We start from the raw sequence: 15,755 nt of genomic DNA on the forward strand, positions 1-15,755 counted from the left end.
TTTTATATATATAGTCATGGTTTCACTGGGAATCGAACCCAGGACCTTCTGCCTATAAAGCAGACGTGATAACTACTACACTATGGAACCCATGTGTGTCAGGAAGGGTTTACCGTGTTTGCGTTTGTGCAGAGTGAATTGATTGTGTATGTAGAAGTCTCAAAATAACCAAAAGTGGTGTAATATGCATGCCAGGCCACTAGTTGGCGATGTATAGAAAGAAGCTACAAGCATGCATGCCAACTGCTTTTTCTCTTAACTCTTGTCAAGTGTCTTTGTCACTGTTGATACAACAATTTTAAGTAAACATTCTACTGTTTTGGTTGTGTAAGAGTAAAGTACATGGTTCCACTGAGAATCGAACCCAGGACCTTCTGCATGTAAAGCAGACATGATAACTACTACGCTATGCAACCTTTAGATATGTCATATGAAATGTGACAATATGTCAACATACCTGCATGTAGTTAGAACCAGGTTCAAACTAGGAATGTTTCACTACTTTAAGTTCCCAGCACAACTAAAAATGGTGTAATGTGCATGCCAGGCCACTAGTTTGCAGTATGAAGGAATATTTGCAAATGCTTGTTCACTGAAATATAAATATAACATACACATATTTTTCATAAACACTATTGTGTTTTTGTGAGTTTAAAGTTGGAACTAAATAAATACTGCACTAGTGGTGTGATAATGGTATAATTTGCACGACAAGTGTTAGCAAAACTGCAGTTGCTTTGGCTGTAATAGTTATGGTTCCACTGGGAATTGAACCCAGGGCCTTCTGCGTGTCAGGAAGATGTGATAACTACTACACTATGGAACCCATGTGTGTAAGTAACTACAACCGTGTTTTTGTTTGCGCAGTGTTTCTGAAAAAACAACTGAAAATAGTTTAATATGCATGCCAGGCCACTAGTTGGCAGTGTGAAGAAAGACTGCTTGTACACCTAAATATTATTCAAAAGCACTTTTGTGTATTTGTGAGTTTAAAATTAAACCTAAGTAAATACTGCACTTACACACTATTTTGTCTATCAACATTTTTTATAACTTACATATTTCAATTATAGAACCCCCCCAACTATGACGTTGTGCATGCCTGCAGCCTTTCTTCGCCAACTAGTGGCCTGGCATGCACATTACACCACTTTCAGTTGTTTTACGAAACTCTGTGGAAAAAAAACACAGTAGAGCTTCCTGCCACGCATGGGTTCCATAGTGTAGTAGTTATCACGTCTGCTTAACACGCAGAAGGTCCTGGGTTCGATTCCCAGTGGAACCATGTACTTTTCTTCACTTTAATCTTACACAACCAAAACAGTAGAATGTTTACTTAAAATTGTTGTATCAACAGTGACAAAGACACTTGACAAGAGTTAAGAGAAAAAGCAGTTGGCATGCATGCTTGTCATTCCTTTACAACGCCAACTAGTGGCCTGGCATGCATATTACACCACTTTTGGTTATTTTGGTACTCCAATGTACACAAATAATCCACTCTGCACAAATGAAAACAAGGTAAACCTTTCGTTCACACATGGGTTCCATAGTGTAGTAGTTATCACGTCTGCTTAACACGCAGAAGGTCCTGGGTTCGATTCCCAGTGGAACCATGTCTATCACAAAGTTAGAAACAGAGGTGTTACTAGTTTTTAAACAAAGGGGGTTGCTTGTCCCCCAAAAGTTGCACTAATGATAAAATAATAATTGTGTTTTATTATGATTCATATTACTCTACATGAATCAGATCATTTCTACTTTACACTCTGTAGGAAATGAAAACTTGATAGATTTCTAATTATATTTAAGTGAATAATTACAGGTTATATGATTATTTAAAATCATATTTTGGCCACTTTATATTGAATTTTTTGGCACTTTTTTGTTAAAAAAACAAAACAAAAAAAACTTTCTTTAAAAAAATATTTACGGAGGTTAATTTAGATATGTTGTAGATATGTTAATCCCATCTGTAAAAAAATAAATAATAATAATGAAGGTTTTTACATATGTTTTAAAAACTTGCTAAGAATTAGAACCAAGTTCCAACTACAAATGTTAAAGTTAAAGTGCCAGTGATTGTCACACACACACTAGGTGTGGTAAAATTATTCTCTGCATTTGACCCATCACCCTTGTTTAACTACTTTGAGTTCCCAAAACAACTGAAAATGGTGTAATGTGCATGCCAGGCCACTAGTTGGCGATGTGAAGTGTTTAAGTGAATAATGACAGGTTATATGATTATTTAAAATCATATTTTGGCCACGTTATATTGAATTTTTTGGCACTTTTTTGTTAAAAAAAACAAAAAAAAACTTTCTTTAAAAAAATATTTAGGGAGGTTAATTTAGATATGTTGTAGATATGTTAATCCCATCTGTAAAACAATAAATAACAATATTTAAGGTTTTTACATATGTTTTAAAAATTGCTAAGAATTAGACCCAAGTTCAAACTAGGAATGTTAAAGTTAAAGTGCCACTAGTTGGTGATGTGAAGAAAAACTAAACTTTCCGTCCAGGTCTTACAGAATAGTTTGTCGGTGTTTGTGTGACTTAAAGATTTGTGTCATGTACACTTTGGGTTGTGTTTGTGAAAAATACTGTTTTACATTGTAAATATTTCACTGTGTTTTTATTCATGTACCGATACCAAAAGTGACAAAAAACACTGCCATATGAATGTCAGTCCACCAGCTTGCCACTTCATATACAGTATATATATATAGTCATGGTTACACTGGGAATCGAACCCAGGACCTTCTGCGTGTTAAGCAGACGTGATAACTACAACACTATGGAACCCATGTGTGTCATGAAAGTCTACTGTGTTTGCGTTTGTGCAGAGTGGATAAATTGTGTATGTAGAAGTCTAAAAATAACCAAAAGTGGTGTAATATACATGCCAGGCCACTAGTTGGCGATGTGAAGGAATGACAGCCCATGCATGCCAACTGCTTTTTCTCTTAAGGCTTGCCAAGCATCTTTGTTGATACAATAATTTGAAGTAAAAATTCTACTGTTTTGGTTGTGTAAGAGTAAAGTATTGAAAAGTACAAGGTTCCACTGGGAATCGAACCCAGGACCTTCTGCGTGTAAAGCAGACATGATAACTACTACACTATGGAACCTATAGACTTGCTGTATATAATGTAACAACATGTCAACATACCTGAATATAGTTAGAACCAAGTTCAAACTAGGAATGTTTAACTACTTTGAGTTCCCAAAACAACTGAAAATGGTGTAATGTGTATGCCAGGCCACTAGTTGGCGATGTGAAGGAAGATTTGCAAATGCTTGTTCACCGAAATATAAACATAACATACACCTATTTTTCGAAAACACTTTTATGTTTTGTGAGTTTAAAGTAAGTAAGTACTGCACTAGCGGTGTGATAATGGTATAATTTGTGCAACAAGTGTTTGGTTGGGGTGGACATGGTTCCACTGGGAATCGAACCCAGGACCTTCTGCGTGTAAAGCAGACGTGATAACTACTACACTATGGAACCCACTTGTGGCAAAAACTACAACTGTGTTTTCGTTTGCGCAGTGTTTCTAAAAAAACTACTGAAAATAGTGTAATGTGCATGCCAAGCCACTAGTTGGCAGTGTGAAGAAAGACTTGCAAATGCTTGTTCACAAAAATATTTTTCAAAAGCACTTTTGTGTATTCGTGAGTTTAAAATTGGACCTAAGTAAATACTGCACTATCGTTGTTTTAATGACATATTTTGTCCATCAATTTTGTTTTATAACCGCCCATGTGCAGCTGAGATAGGCTCCAGCGCCCCCGCGACCCCAAAGGGAATAAGCGGTAGAAAATGGATGGATGGATGGAACTTAAATATTTAAATTAAAGAAAAATAAAATCCAAAAAAATCTCAACTTTGACGCCACTGTGCATCCCTGTAGCCTTTCTTTACATCACAAAACTCTGTGTAAAAGAAAACACAGTAAACCTTCCTGATGCTCATGGGCTTCATAGTGTAGTCGTTATCACATCTGCTTTAATGCAGAAGGTCCTGGGTTCGATTCCCAGTGGAACACAAAATATACCATTACCACACCATATATTACACCGTTTTCAGTTGTCTTGGGAACTCAAAGTAGTCAAACATTCTTCATAAGCACTTGGTTGTAATTTTATGCCAATTTTTAGGACATATGTAAAAACCTTAATTAGGTGTTTGCGTTTTTAAATATATGATGAACATATCTAGAACATATTTAGATGAATTCCCCTAAATATTTAATTTTTTAATTTTTTTGTTTTTTACAAAAAGGTGCCAATAAATTCCATATAAAGTGGCCGGTATATGATTTTAAATAATCATATAACCTGTCATTATTCATTTAAATATGATTATAAATCTATAGAGTTTTCATTTAATACAGAGTGTAAAGTAGAAATTATCTGATTCATGTAGATAAATACAAATCATTATAAAACATAATCATGAATTATGACTATAATATTATTAGTGCATTGAACATTGTTTTATTTATATGCACATATGTTTACATCTTGTCTTATTATATATGACACATCCATATGTTCCATAGTGTAGTAGTTATTAGGGCTGCAACTAACGATTCATTTGATAATCGATTAATCTGTCGATTATTACTTCGATTAATCGATTGATAATCGGATAAAAGAGACAAACTACATTTCTATCCTTTCCAGTATTTTATTGAAAAAAAAACAGCATACTGCCACCATACTTATTTTGATTACTGTTTCTCAGCTGTTTGTACATGTTGCAGTTTATAAATAAAGGTTTATAAAAAATAAATAAATAAATAAATAAATTTAAATAAAAAAATTAAAAATAATAATTGCCTCTGCGCATGTGCATAGCATAGATCCAATGAATCGATGACTAAATTAATCGCCAACTATTTTTATAATCGATAAGTTGTTGCAGCCCTCGTAGTTATACTTTAAAACACAGTTTGTCTTATAACTTACATCACTATGTACACAGTGTACACCAATTTTAGTAGTTTTTGGGAACTCTGCGTGAAAAAAAACAAAGTAAACCTTCCTGACTCACATGGGTTCCATAGTGTAGTAGTTATCACGTCTGCTTTACACGCAGAAGGTCCTGGGTTCGACTTCCAGTGGAACCATGTCTATCACACGCAAACAACGGCATTGCTAACAATCAACATTTTGCTAACACTTATTTTGCAAAATATACCATCACTAGTGCAGTATTTACTTAGTTCCAATTTTAATCTAACTAATAAATGAAAAATATTTTGGTGAACAAGCAGTTTCAAGTCTTTCTTCACACTGCCAACTAGTGGCCTGGCATGCATATTACACCATTTTCACCTGTTTTTTGGAAACTATGCGCAAACGAAAACATAGTTGCCCTTCCTGACACACGTGGGTTCCATACTGTAGTTATCACGTCTGCTTAACACGCAGAAGGTCTTGGGTTCGATTCCCAGTGGAACCATGTCTATCACAAGCAAAACAAGAGCTGTATTGCTAACATTTAACCTTTTGCTAAATCTTGTCGCGCAAAATATACAATTTCCACAGAGCGTATTGACAGTAGTTTTTTTTGATAATTTATATATTTATATATATTTTTTAAATCTTTATTTTTTACACAAGCCCCAGTTTCCCTCTGAGCTTGGGGACCCGAAACAACATCCTCACTTTCCGCTCAACTATGACGCCACTGTGTATGTCTGTAGCTCTTATTTACATCACCAACTAGTGGCCTGGCATGCACATTACACCACTTTCAGTTGTTTTATAAACTCTGTGTAAAAGACAGCACAGAAAACCTTCCTGCCACACATGGGTTCCATAGTGTAGTAGTTATCACATCTGCTTTACAGGCAAAAGGTCCTGGGTTTGATTCCCAGTGGAACCATGTTCTTTAATCTTACACAACCAAAAACAGTTGTATGTTTACTTAAAATTGTTGTATCAACAGCGACAAAGATGCTTGACAAGCCTTAAAAGAAAAACAGTTGGCATGCATGCTTGTCAATCCTTTACATCGCCAACTAGTGGTCTGGCATGTATATTACACCACTTTCAGTCATTTTGAGACTCTGACACAAACACAAACACAGTCAAGCTTCCTGATGCACATGGGTTCCATAGTGTAGTAGTTATCACGTCTGCTTTACACGCAGAAGGTCCTGGGTTCGATTCCCAGTGGAACCAGGTCTACCCCAACCAAACATGATGCACAAAGTTAGAAACAGAGGTGTTACTAGTTTTTAAACAAAGGGGGTTGCTTGTCCCCCAAAAGTTGCACTAATAATGATAAAATAATAATTGTGTTTTACTATGATTCGTAATACTCTACATGAATCAGATCATTTCTACTTTACACTCTGTAGGAAATGAAAACTTGATAGATTTCTAATTATATTTAAGTGAATAATGACAGGTTATATGATTATTTAAAATCATATTTTGGCCACTTTATATTGAATTGTTGGCACTTTTTTGTTAAAAAAACAAAACAAAAAAAACTTTCTTTAAAAAAATATTTACGGAGGTTAATTTAGATATGTTGTAGATATGTTAATCCCATCTGTAAAAAAAAAAATAATAATAATGAAGGTTTTTACATATGTTTTAAAAAATTGCTAAGAATTAGAACCAAGTTCCAACTAGGAATGTTAAAGTTAAAGTGCCAATGATTGTCACACACACACTAGGTGTGGTGAAATTATTCTCTGCATTTGACCGACCACCCTTGTTTAACTACGTTGAGTTCCCAAAACAACTGAAAATGGTGTAATATACATGCCAGGCAACTAGTTGGTGATGTGAAGAAAAACTAAACTTTCCATCCAGGTCTTACAGAATAGTTTGTCGGTGTTTGTGTGACTTAAAGATTTGTGTCATGTACACTTTGGGTTGTGTTTGTGAAAAATACTGTTTTACATTGTAAATATTTCACTGTGTTTTTATTCATGTACCGATACCAAAAATGACAAAAAACACTGTCATAGGAATGTCAGGCCACCAGCTTGCCACTTTATATACAGTATATATATATATATATATATAGTCATGGTTCCACTGGGAATCGAACCCAGGACCTTCTGCGTGTAAAGCAGACGTGATAACTACTACACTATGGAACCCATGTGTGTCATGAAAGTCTACCGTGTTTGCGTTTGTGCAGAGTGGATAAATTGTGTATGTAGAAGTCTAAAAATAACCAAAAATGGTGTAATATACATGCCAGGCCACTAGTTGGCGATGTGAAGGAATGACAGTCATGCATGCCAACTGCTTTTTCTCTTAAGGCTTGCCAAGCGTCTTTGTTGATACAAATATTTGAAGTTTAAATTGTACTATTTTGGTTGTGTAAGCGTAAAGTAGTGAAAAGTACATGGTTTTACTGGGAATCGAACCCTGGACCTTCTGCGTGTAAAGCAGACATGATAACTACTACACTATGGAACCTATAAATGTTTTGTATATAATGTGACAAATGTCAACAAACCCTCATATATTTAGAACCAAGTTCAAATTAGGAATGTTTAAGTTCTTTGCGTTCCCAAAACAACTGAAAATGGTAAAGTGTGCATACCAGGCCACTAGTTGGCGATGTGAAGGAAGATTTGCAAATGCTCGTTCACCGAAATAGAAATATAACATACACCTATTTTTCAAAAACACTTTGTGTTTTGTGAGTTTAAAGTAAGTAAATACTGCACTAGCGGTGTGATAATGGTAAAATTTGTGCAACAAGTGTTTGGTTGGACATGGTTCCACTGGGAATCGAACCCAGGGCCTTCTGCGTGTTAAGCAGACGTGATAACTACTACACTATGGAACCCACTTGTGGCAAAACTACAACCGTGCTTTCGTTTGCGCAGTGTTTCTAAAAAAACTACTGAAAATAGTGTAACGTGCATGCCAGGCCACTAGTTGGCAGTGTGAAGAAAGACTTGCAAATTCTTGTTCTCCTAAATATTTTTTCAAAAGCACTTTTGTGTATTCATGAGTTTAAAATTGGACCCAAGTAAATACTGCACTAGCATTGTTTTAATGACATATTTTGTCTATCAATATATTTCTTTAAATTTACGTATTTAAATTACAGAAAAAAAACCCCGGAAAAATCTCAACTATGACACCGTTGTGCATCCCTGTAGCCTTTCTTTACATCGCCAACTAGTGGCCTGGCATGCACATTACACCACTTTCAGTTGTTTTACGAAACTCTGTGAAAAAAAAACACAGTAGAGCTTCCTGACGCACATGGGTTCCATAGTGTAGTAGTTATCACGTCTGCTTAACACGCAGAAGGTCCTGGGTTTGATTCCCGGTGGAACCATGTACTTTTCTTCACTTTAATCTTACACAACCAAAACAGTAGAATGTTTACTTAAAATTGTTGTATCAACAGTGACAAAGACACTTGACAAGCTTTAAGAGAAAAAGCAGTTGGCATGCATGCTTGTCATTCCTTTACATCGCCAACTAGTGGCCTGGCATGTATATTACACCACTTTTGGTTATTTTGGTACTCCTATGTACACAAATAATCCACTCTGCACAAATGAAAACACGGTGAACCTTTCTTTCACACATGGGTTCCATAGTGTAGTAGTTATCACGTCTGCTTAACACGCAGAAGGTCCTGGGTTCGATTCCCAGTGGAACCATGACTATCACAAAGTTAGAAACAGAGGTGTTACTAGTTTTTAAACAAATGGGGTTGCTTGTCCCCCAAAAGTTGCACTAATAATGATAAAATAATAATTGTGTTTTATTATGATTCGTAATACTCTACATGAATCAGATCATTTCTACTTTACACTCTGCAGTAAATGAAAACTTGATAGATTTCTAATTATATTTAAGTGAATAATGACAGGTTATATGATTATTTAAAATCATATTTTGGCCACTTTATATTGAATTTGTTGGCACTTTTTTGTTAAAAAAACAAACAAACAAAAAAATTTCTTTAAAAAAATATTTACGGAGGTTAATTTAGATATGTTGTAGATATGTTAATCCCATCTGTAAAAAAAATAATAAAAATAATTAAGTTTTTACATATTTTTTAAAAAATTGCTAAGAATTAGAACCAAGTTCCAACTAGGAATGTTAAAGTTAAAGTGCCAATGATTGTCACACACACACTAGGTGTGGCGAAATTATTCTCTGCATTTGACCCATCACCCTTGTTTAACTACTTTGAGTTCCCAAAACAACTGAAAATGGTGTAATATACATGCCAGGCCACTAGTTGGTGATGTAAAGAAAAACTAAACTTTCCATCCAGGTTTTACAGAATAGTTTGTCGGTGTTTGTGTGACTTAAAGATTTGTGTCATGTACACTTTGGGTTGTGTTTGTGAAAAATACTGTTTTACATTGTAAATATTTCACTGTGTTTTTATTCATGTACCGATACCAAAAGTGACAAAAAACACTGTCATATGCATGTCAGCCCACCAGCTTGCCACTTTATATACAGTATATATATATAGTCATGGTTCCACTGGGAATCGAACCCAGGACCTTCTGCGTGTAAAGCAGACGTGATAACTACTACAATATGGAACCCATGTGTGTCATGAAAGTCTACCGTGTTTGCGTTTGAGCAGAGTGGATAAATTGTGTATGTAGAAGTCTCAAAATAACCAAAAATGGTGTAATATACATGACAGGCCACTAGTTGGCGATGTGAAGGAATGACAGTCATGCATGCCAACTGCTTTTTCTCTTAAGGCTTGCCAAGCGTCTTTGTTGGTACAATAATTTTAAGTAAAAATTCTACTGTTTTGGTTGTGTAAGAGTAAAGTAGTGAAAAGTACATGGTTCCACTGGGAATCGAACCCTGGACCTTCTGCGTGTAAAGCAGACATGATAACTACTACACTATGGAACCTATAGACTTGCTGTATATAATGTAAAAACATGTCAACATACCTGAATATAGTTAGAACCAAGTTCAAACTAGGAATGTTTAACTTCTTTGAGTTCCCAAAACAACTGAAAATGGTAAAATGTGCATGCCAGGTCACTAGTTGGCGATGTGAAGGAAGATTTGCAAATGCTTGTTCACCGAAATATAAACATAACACACACCTATTTTTCAAAAACACTTTTGTGTTTTGTGAGTTTAAAGTAAGTAAATACTGCACTAGCGGTGTGATAATGGTATAATTTGTGAAACAAGTGTTTGATTGGGGTAGATATGGTTCCACTGGGAATCAAACCCAGGACCTTTTGCGTGTTAAGCAGACGTGATAACTACTACACAATGGAACCCACTTGCGGCAAAAACTACAACCGTGCTTTCGTTTGCGCAGTGTTTCTAAAAAAAACAACTGAAAATAGTGTAATGTGCATGCCAGGCCACTAGTTGGCAGTGTGAAGAAAGACTTGCAAATTCCTGTTCTCCTAAATATTTTTTCAAAAGCACTTTTGTGTATTCATGAGTTTAAAATTGGACCCAAGTAAATACTGCACTAGCATTGTTTTAATGACATATTTTGTCTATCAATATATTTCTTTAAATTTACGTATTTAAATTACAGAAAAAAAACCCGGAAAATTCTCAACTATGACACCGTTGTGCATCCCTGTAGCCTTTCTTTACATCGCCAACTAGTGGCCTGGCATGCACATTACACCACTTTCAGTTGTTTTACGAAACTCTGTGGAAAAAAAACACAGTAGAGCTTCCTGCCACGCATGGGTTCCATAGTGTAGTAGTTATCACGTCTGCTTAACACGCAGAAGGTCCTGGGTTCGATTCCCAGTGGAACCATGTACTTTTCTTCACTTTAATCTTACACAACCAAAACAGTAGAATGTTTACTTAAAATTGTTGTATCAACAGTGACAAAGACACTTGACAAGCCTGAAGAGAAAAAGCAGTTGGCATGCATGCTTGTCATTCCTTTACATCGCCAACTAGTGGCCTGGCAAGTATATTACACCACTTTTGGTTATTTTGGTACTCCTATGTACACAAATAATCCACTCTGCACAAATGAAAACACGGTGAACCTTTCTTTCACACATGGGTTCCATAGTGTAGTAGTTATCACGTCTGCTTAACACGCAGAAGGTCCTGGGTTCGATTCCCAGTGGAACCATGACTATCACAAAGTTAGAAACAGAGGTGTTACTAGTTTTTAAACAAATGGGGTTGCTTGTCCCCCAAAAGTTGCACTAATAATGATAAAATAATAATTGTGTTTTATTATGATTCGTAATACTCTACATGAATCAGATCATTTCTACTTTACACTCTGCAGTAAATGAAAACTTGATAGATTTCTAATTATATTTAAGTGAATAATGACAGGTTATATGATTATTTAAAATCATATTTTGGCCACTTTATATTGAATTTGTTGGCACTTTTTTGTTAAAAAAACAAAACAAAAAAACTTTCTTTAAAAAAATATTTACGGAGGTTAATTTAGATATGTTGTAGATATGTTAATCCCATCTGTAAAAAAATAAATAATAATAATGAAGGTTTTTACATATGTTTTAAAAAATTGCTAAGTATTAGAACCAAGTTCCAACTAGGAATGTTAAAGTTAAAGTGCCAATGATTGTCACACACACACTAGGTGTGGTGAAATTATTCTCTGCATTTGACCCATCACCCTTGTTTAACTACTTTGAGTTCCCAAAACAACTGAAAATGGTGTAATATACATGCCAGGCCACTAGTTGGTGATGTGAAGAAAAACTAAACTTTCCATCCAGGTCTTACAGAATAGTTTGTCGGTGTTTGTGTGACTTAAAGATTTGTGTCATGTACACTTTGGGTTGTGTTTGTGAAAAATACTGTTTTACATTGTAAATATTTCAGTGTTTTTATTCATGTACCGATACCAAAAGTGACAAAAAACACTGTCATATGCATTTCAGTCCACCAGCTTGCCACTTTATATACAGTATATATATATATATATATATATATATATATAGTCATGGTTCCACTGGGAATCGAACCCAGGACCTTCTGCGTGTTAAGCAGCCGTGATAACTACTACACTATGGAACCCATGTGTGTCCTGAACGTCTACCGTGTTTGCGGTTGTGCAGAGTGGATAAATTGTGTATGTAGAAGTCTCAAAATAACCAAAAATGGTGTAATATACATGCCAGGCCACTAGTTGGCGATGTAAATGAATGACAGTCATGCATGCCAACTGCTTTTTCTCTTAAGGCTTGCCAAGCGTCTTTGTTGATACAAATATTTGAAGTAAAAATTTTACTATTTTGGTTGTGTGAGAGTAAAGTAGTGAAAAGTACATGGTTTTACTGGTAATCGAACCCTAGACCTTCTGCGTGTAAAGCAGACATGATAACTACTACACTATGGAACCTATAAATGTTACGTATATAATGTGACAACATGTCAACAAACCTTCATATATCTAGAACCAAGTTCAAATTAGGAATGTTTAAGTTTTTTGCGTTCCCAAAACAACTGAAAATGGTAAAGTGTGCATGCCAGGCCACTAGTTGGCGATGTGAAGGAAGATTTGCAAATGCTTGTTCACCGAAATATAAACATAACATACACCTATTTTTCAAAAACACTTTGTGTTTTGGGAGTTTAAAGTAAGTTAATACTGCACTAGTGGTGTGATAATGGTATAATTTGTGCAACAAGTGTTTGCTTTTGGTACACAAGGTTCCACTGGGAATCGAACCCACGACCTTCTGCGTGTTAAGCAGACGTGATAACTACTACACTATGGAACCCACTTGTGGCAAAAACTACAACTGTGTTTTCGTTTGCGCAGTGTTTCTAAAAAAACTACTGAAAATAGTGTAATGTGCATGCCAAGCCACTAGTTGGCAGTGTGAAGAAAGACTTGCAAATGCTTGTTCACCAACATATTTTTCAAAAGCACTTTTGTGTATTCGTGAGTTTAAAATTGGACCTAAGTAAATACTGCACTAGCATTGTTTTAATGACATATTTTGTCCATCAATTTTTTTTTTATAACTTACATATTTAAATTAAAGAAAAATAAAATCCAAAAAATCTCAACTTTGACGCCACTGTGCATCCCTGTAGCCTTTCTTTACATCGCCAACTAGTGGCCTGGCATACACATTGCACCACTTTCAGTTGTTTTACAAAACTCTGTGTAAAAGAAAACACAGTAAAACTTCCTGATCCTCATGGGCTTCATAGTGTAGTAGTTATCACATCTGCTTTAATGCAGAAGGTCCTGGGTTCGATTCCCAGTGGAACACATATCCTACAAAATATACCATTACCATGCCATGTATTACACCGTTTTCAGTTGTTTTGGGAACTCAAAGTAGTCAAACATTCTTCGTAAGAACTTGTTTGTAATTTTATGCCAATTTTTAAGACATATGTAAAAACCTTAATTAGGTGTTTGCGTTTTTAAATATATGATAAACATATCTAGAACATATTTAAATGAATTCCCCTAAATATTTTATTTTTTCATTTTTTTATTTTTTATAAAAAGGTGCCAATAAATTCCATTTAAAATGGTCGGTATATGATATTAAATAATCATATAACCTGTCATTATTAATTTAAATATGATTATAAATCCGTCAAGTTTTCATTTAATACAGAGTGTAAAGTAGAAATGATCTGATTCATGTAGATAAATACAAATCATTATAAAACATAATCATGAATTATGACTATAATATTATTAGTGCATTGAACATTGTTTTATTTATATGCACATATGTTTACATCTTGTCTTATTATATATGACACATCCATATGTTCCATAGTGTAGTAGTTATTAGGGCTGCAACTAACGATTCATTTGATAATCGATTAGTCTGTCGATTATTACTTCGATTAATCGATTAATAATCGGATAAAAGAGACAAACTACATTTCTATCCTTTCCAGTATTTTATTGGAAAAAAACCCAGCATACTGCCACCATACTTATTTTGATTACTGTTTCTCAGCTGTTTGTACATGTTGCAGTTTATAAATAAAGTTTAATAAAGAAAAACAAAACAAAACATTTTTTAAAAGAAAATAAATAAATAATAATAATTGCCTCTGCGCATGCGCATAGCATAGATCCAATGAATCAATGACTAAATTAATCGGCAACTATTTTTATAATCGATTTTAATCGATTTAATCGATTAGTTGTTGCAGCCCTAGTAGTTATTATTCCCAGTGGAACCATGTCTATCACAAGCAAACAACGGCATTGCTAAAGATCAACATTTTGCTAACACTTATTTTGCAAAATATACCATCACTAGTGCAGTATTTACTTAGTTCCAATTTTAATCTCACTAATAAATTAAAAATATTTCAGTGAACAAGCAGTTGCAAGTCTTTCTTCACACTGCCAACTAGTGGCAAAAACACAGCTGGCTTTTCTGAAACACATGGGGTTCATAGTGTAGTAGTTATCACGTCTGCTTACTACGCAGATGGTCCTGGGTTCAATTCCCAGTGAAACCATGTTTACCACAAGCAAAATGACTGCAGTGTTCCTCCAAATAATGATTTGCCTACACTTATACTGCAAAATATACCAGTGCTTGTGCAGTATTTACTTAGGTACAACATGAAACTCTTTCTCACTGGCACTCATCGAAGGCGGACGCTCCCTTTTCCCTCTTCCTTATCTCACCTGCTTTCTTCTTAGTTTTGTCTTGTTTCAACTTTCTTGTTGCCTCTTTTTGCACTGCTCTCTAAACTCTAAACCAGTGTTTTTCAACCTTTTTTGAGCCAAGGCACATTTTTTGCATTAAGAAAATCCGGAGGCACACCACCAGCAGAAATCATAAACTCAGTTGACAGTTAAAAGTCGTTGTCGCATTTATTGGATATGACTTTAAAGCATAACCAAGCATGCATCAATATAGCTCTTGTCTCAAAGTAGGTGTACTGTCACCACCTGTCACATCATGCCATGACTTATTTGGAGTTGTTTTGCTGTTTTCCTGTGTGTAGTGTTGTAGTTCTTGTCTTGCGCTCCTATTTTGGTGGCTTTTTTTCTTTTTTTGGTATTTTCCTGTAGCAGCTTCATGTCTTCCTTTGAGCGATATTTCCTGCATCTACTTCGTTTTAGCGATCAAGAATATTTCAGTTGTTTTTATCCTTCTTTGTGGGGACATTGTTGATTGTCATGTCATGTTCGGATGTACATTGTGGACACCGTCTTTGCTCCACAGTAAGTTTTTGCTGTTGTCCAGCATTCTGTTTTCGTTTACTTTGTAGCCAGTTCAGTTTTAGTTTTGTTCTGCATAGCCTTCCCTACGCTTCAATTCCTTTTCTTAGGGGCACTCACCTTTTGTTTATTTTTGGTTTAAGCATAAGACACCTTTTTACCTGCATTTACAAAGCAATTAGCTACCGGCTGCCACCTACTGATATGGAAGAGTATTACACGGTTACTCTGCCGAGCTCTAGACAGCACCGACACTCAACAACAACAACACATAATTTGGAGACTATAATTACTGGTTTGCAAAAAATGTTTTTAACCCAAATATGTGAAATTAAATAATCTCCTACGGCACACCAGACTGTATCTAACGGCACACTTGTGTGCCGCGGCACAGTGGTTGAAAAACACTGCTCTAAACAATGGAATTTATCAACTTGCCTCTCAACAAATTTGTCAAAGGGAACCTGCCTGTCTTGGCGGAATGGTTGCTGCTGGACACGCGACAGACTCTTGGGAGAAGAGGAGTGCTGCGTGCCTGGCGACCCGTCGAGGACGTTGAAGAT

At 35.3% G+C, this 15,755-nt stretch overlaps 1 protein-coding gene and 22 non-coding genes across 25 annotated transcripts in view; 10 read left to right on the forward strand and 13 right to left on the reverse strand.

The window, feature by feature from the left end:
- The window catches only part of LOC133613398 (contactin-associated protein-like 5), a 314,549-nt gene that overhangs the window by 124,737 nt on the left and 174,057 nt on the right, over nucleotides 1-15,755 (reverse strand). The gene's annotated exons all lie outside the window — the stretch shown is intronic.
- trnai-uau (transfer RNA isoleucine (anticodon UAU)) lies at nucleotides 18-90 on the reverse strand. Its single transcript has one exon. It is a non-coding gene; the product is annotated as a tRNA-Ile (tRNA).
- Nucleotides 754-826, reverse strand: trnav-gac (transfer RNA valine (anticodon GAC)). Its single transcript has one exon. It is a non-coding gene; the product is annotated as a tRNA-Val (tRNA).
- On the forward strand, nucleotides 1,213-1,285 carry trnav-aac (transfer RNA valine (anticodon AAC)). The gene has a single exon. It is a non-coding gene; the product is annotated as a tRNA-Val (tRNA).
- Nucleotides 1,544-1,616, forward strand: trnav-aac (transfer RNA valine (anticodon AAC)). Its single transcript has one exon. It is a non-coding gene; the product is annotated as a tRNA-Val (tRNA).
- On the reverse strand, nucleotides 2,738-2,810 carry trnav-uac (transfer RNA valine (anticodon UAC)). The gene has a single exon. It is a non-coding gene; the product is annotated as a tRNA-Val (tRNA).
- trnav-uac (transfer RNA valine (anticodon UAC)) lies at nucleotides 3,064-3,136 on the reverse strand. The gene has a single exon. It is a non-coding gene; the product is annotated as a tRNA-Val (tRNA).
- Nucleotides 3,447-3,519, reverse strand: trnav-uac (transfer RNA valine (anticodon UAC)). Its single transcript has one exon. It is a non-coding gene; the product is annotated as a tRNA-Val (tRNA).
- On the forward strand, nucleotides 5,071-5,143 carry trnav-uac (transfer RNA valine (anticodon UAC)). The gene has a single exon. It is a non-coding gene; the product is annotated as a tRNA-Val (tRNA).
- trnav-uac (transfer RNA valine (anticodon UAC)) lies at nucleotides 5,832-5,904 on the forward strand. Its single transcript has one exon. It is a non-coding gene; the product is annotated as a tRNA-Val (tRNA).
- On the forward strand, nucleotides 6,131-6,203 carry trnav-uac (transfer RNA valine (anticodon UAC)). The gene has a single exon. It is a non-coding gene; the product is annotated as a tRNA-Val (tRNA).
- Nucleotides 7,066-7,138, reverse strand: trnav-uac (transfer RNA valine (anticodon UAC)). Its single transcript has one exon. It is a non-coding gene; the product is annotated as a tRNA-Val (tRNA).
- Nucleotides 7,767-7,839, reverse strand: trnav-aac (transfer RNA valine (anticodon AAC)). Its single transcript has one exon. It is a non-coding gene; the product is annotated as a tRNA-Val (tRNA).
- On the forward strand, nucleotides 8,268-8,340 carry trnav-uac (transfer RNA valine (anticodon UAC)). The gene has a single exon. It is a non-coding gene; the product is annotated as a tRNA-Val (tRNA).
- On the forward strand, nucleotides 8,599-8,671 carry trnav-aac (transfer RNA valine (anticodon AAC)). The gene has a single exon. It is a non-coding gene; the product is annotated as a tRNA-Val (tRNA).
- Nucleotides 9,508-9,580, reverse strand: trnav-uac (transfer RNA valine (anticodon UAC)). Its single transcript has one exon. It is a non-coding gene; the product is annotated as a tRNA-Val (tRNA).
- Nucleotides 9,833-9,905, reverse strand: trnav-uac (transfer RNA valine (anticodon UAC)). Its single transcript has one exon. It is a non-coding gene; the product is annotated as a tRNA-Val (tRNA).
- trnav-aac (transfer RNA valine (anticodon AAC)) lies at nucleotides 10,216-10,288 on the reverse strand. Its single transcript has one exon. It is a non-coding gene; the product is annotated as a tRNA-Val (tRNA).
- trnav-aac (transfer RNA valine (anticodon AAC)) lies at nucleotides 10,718-10,790 on the forward strand. The gene has a single exon. It is a non-coding gene; the product is annotated as a tRNA-Val (tRNA).
- trnav-aac (transfer RNA valine (anticodon AAC)) lies at nucleotides 11,049-11,121 on the forward strand. The gene has a single exon. It is a non-coding gene; the product is annotated as a tRNA-Val (tRNA).
- trnav-aac (transfer RNA valine (anticodon AAC)) lies at nucleotides 11,975-12,047 on the reverse strand. The gene has a single exon. It is a non-coding gene; the product is annotated as a tRNA-Val (tRNA).
- Nucleotides 12,682-12,754, reverse strand: trnav-aac (transfer RNA valine (anticodon AAC)). The gene has a single exon. It is a non-coding gene; the product is annotated as a tRNA-Val (tRNA).
- Nucleotides 14,408-14,480, forward strand: trnas-acu (transfer RNA serine (anticodon ACU)). The gene has a single exon. It is a non-coding gene; the product is annotated as a tRNA-Ser (tRNA).

This window comes from Nerophis lumbriciformis, linkage group LG13, assembly GCF_033978685.3.
Source record: "Nerophis lumbriciformis linkage group LG13, RoL_Nlum_v2.1, whole genome shotgun sequence".
Lineage (NCBI taxonomy): Eukaryota > Metazoa > Chordata > Actinopteri > Syngnathiformes > Syngnathidae > Nerophis > Nerophis lumbriciformis.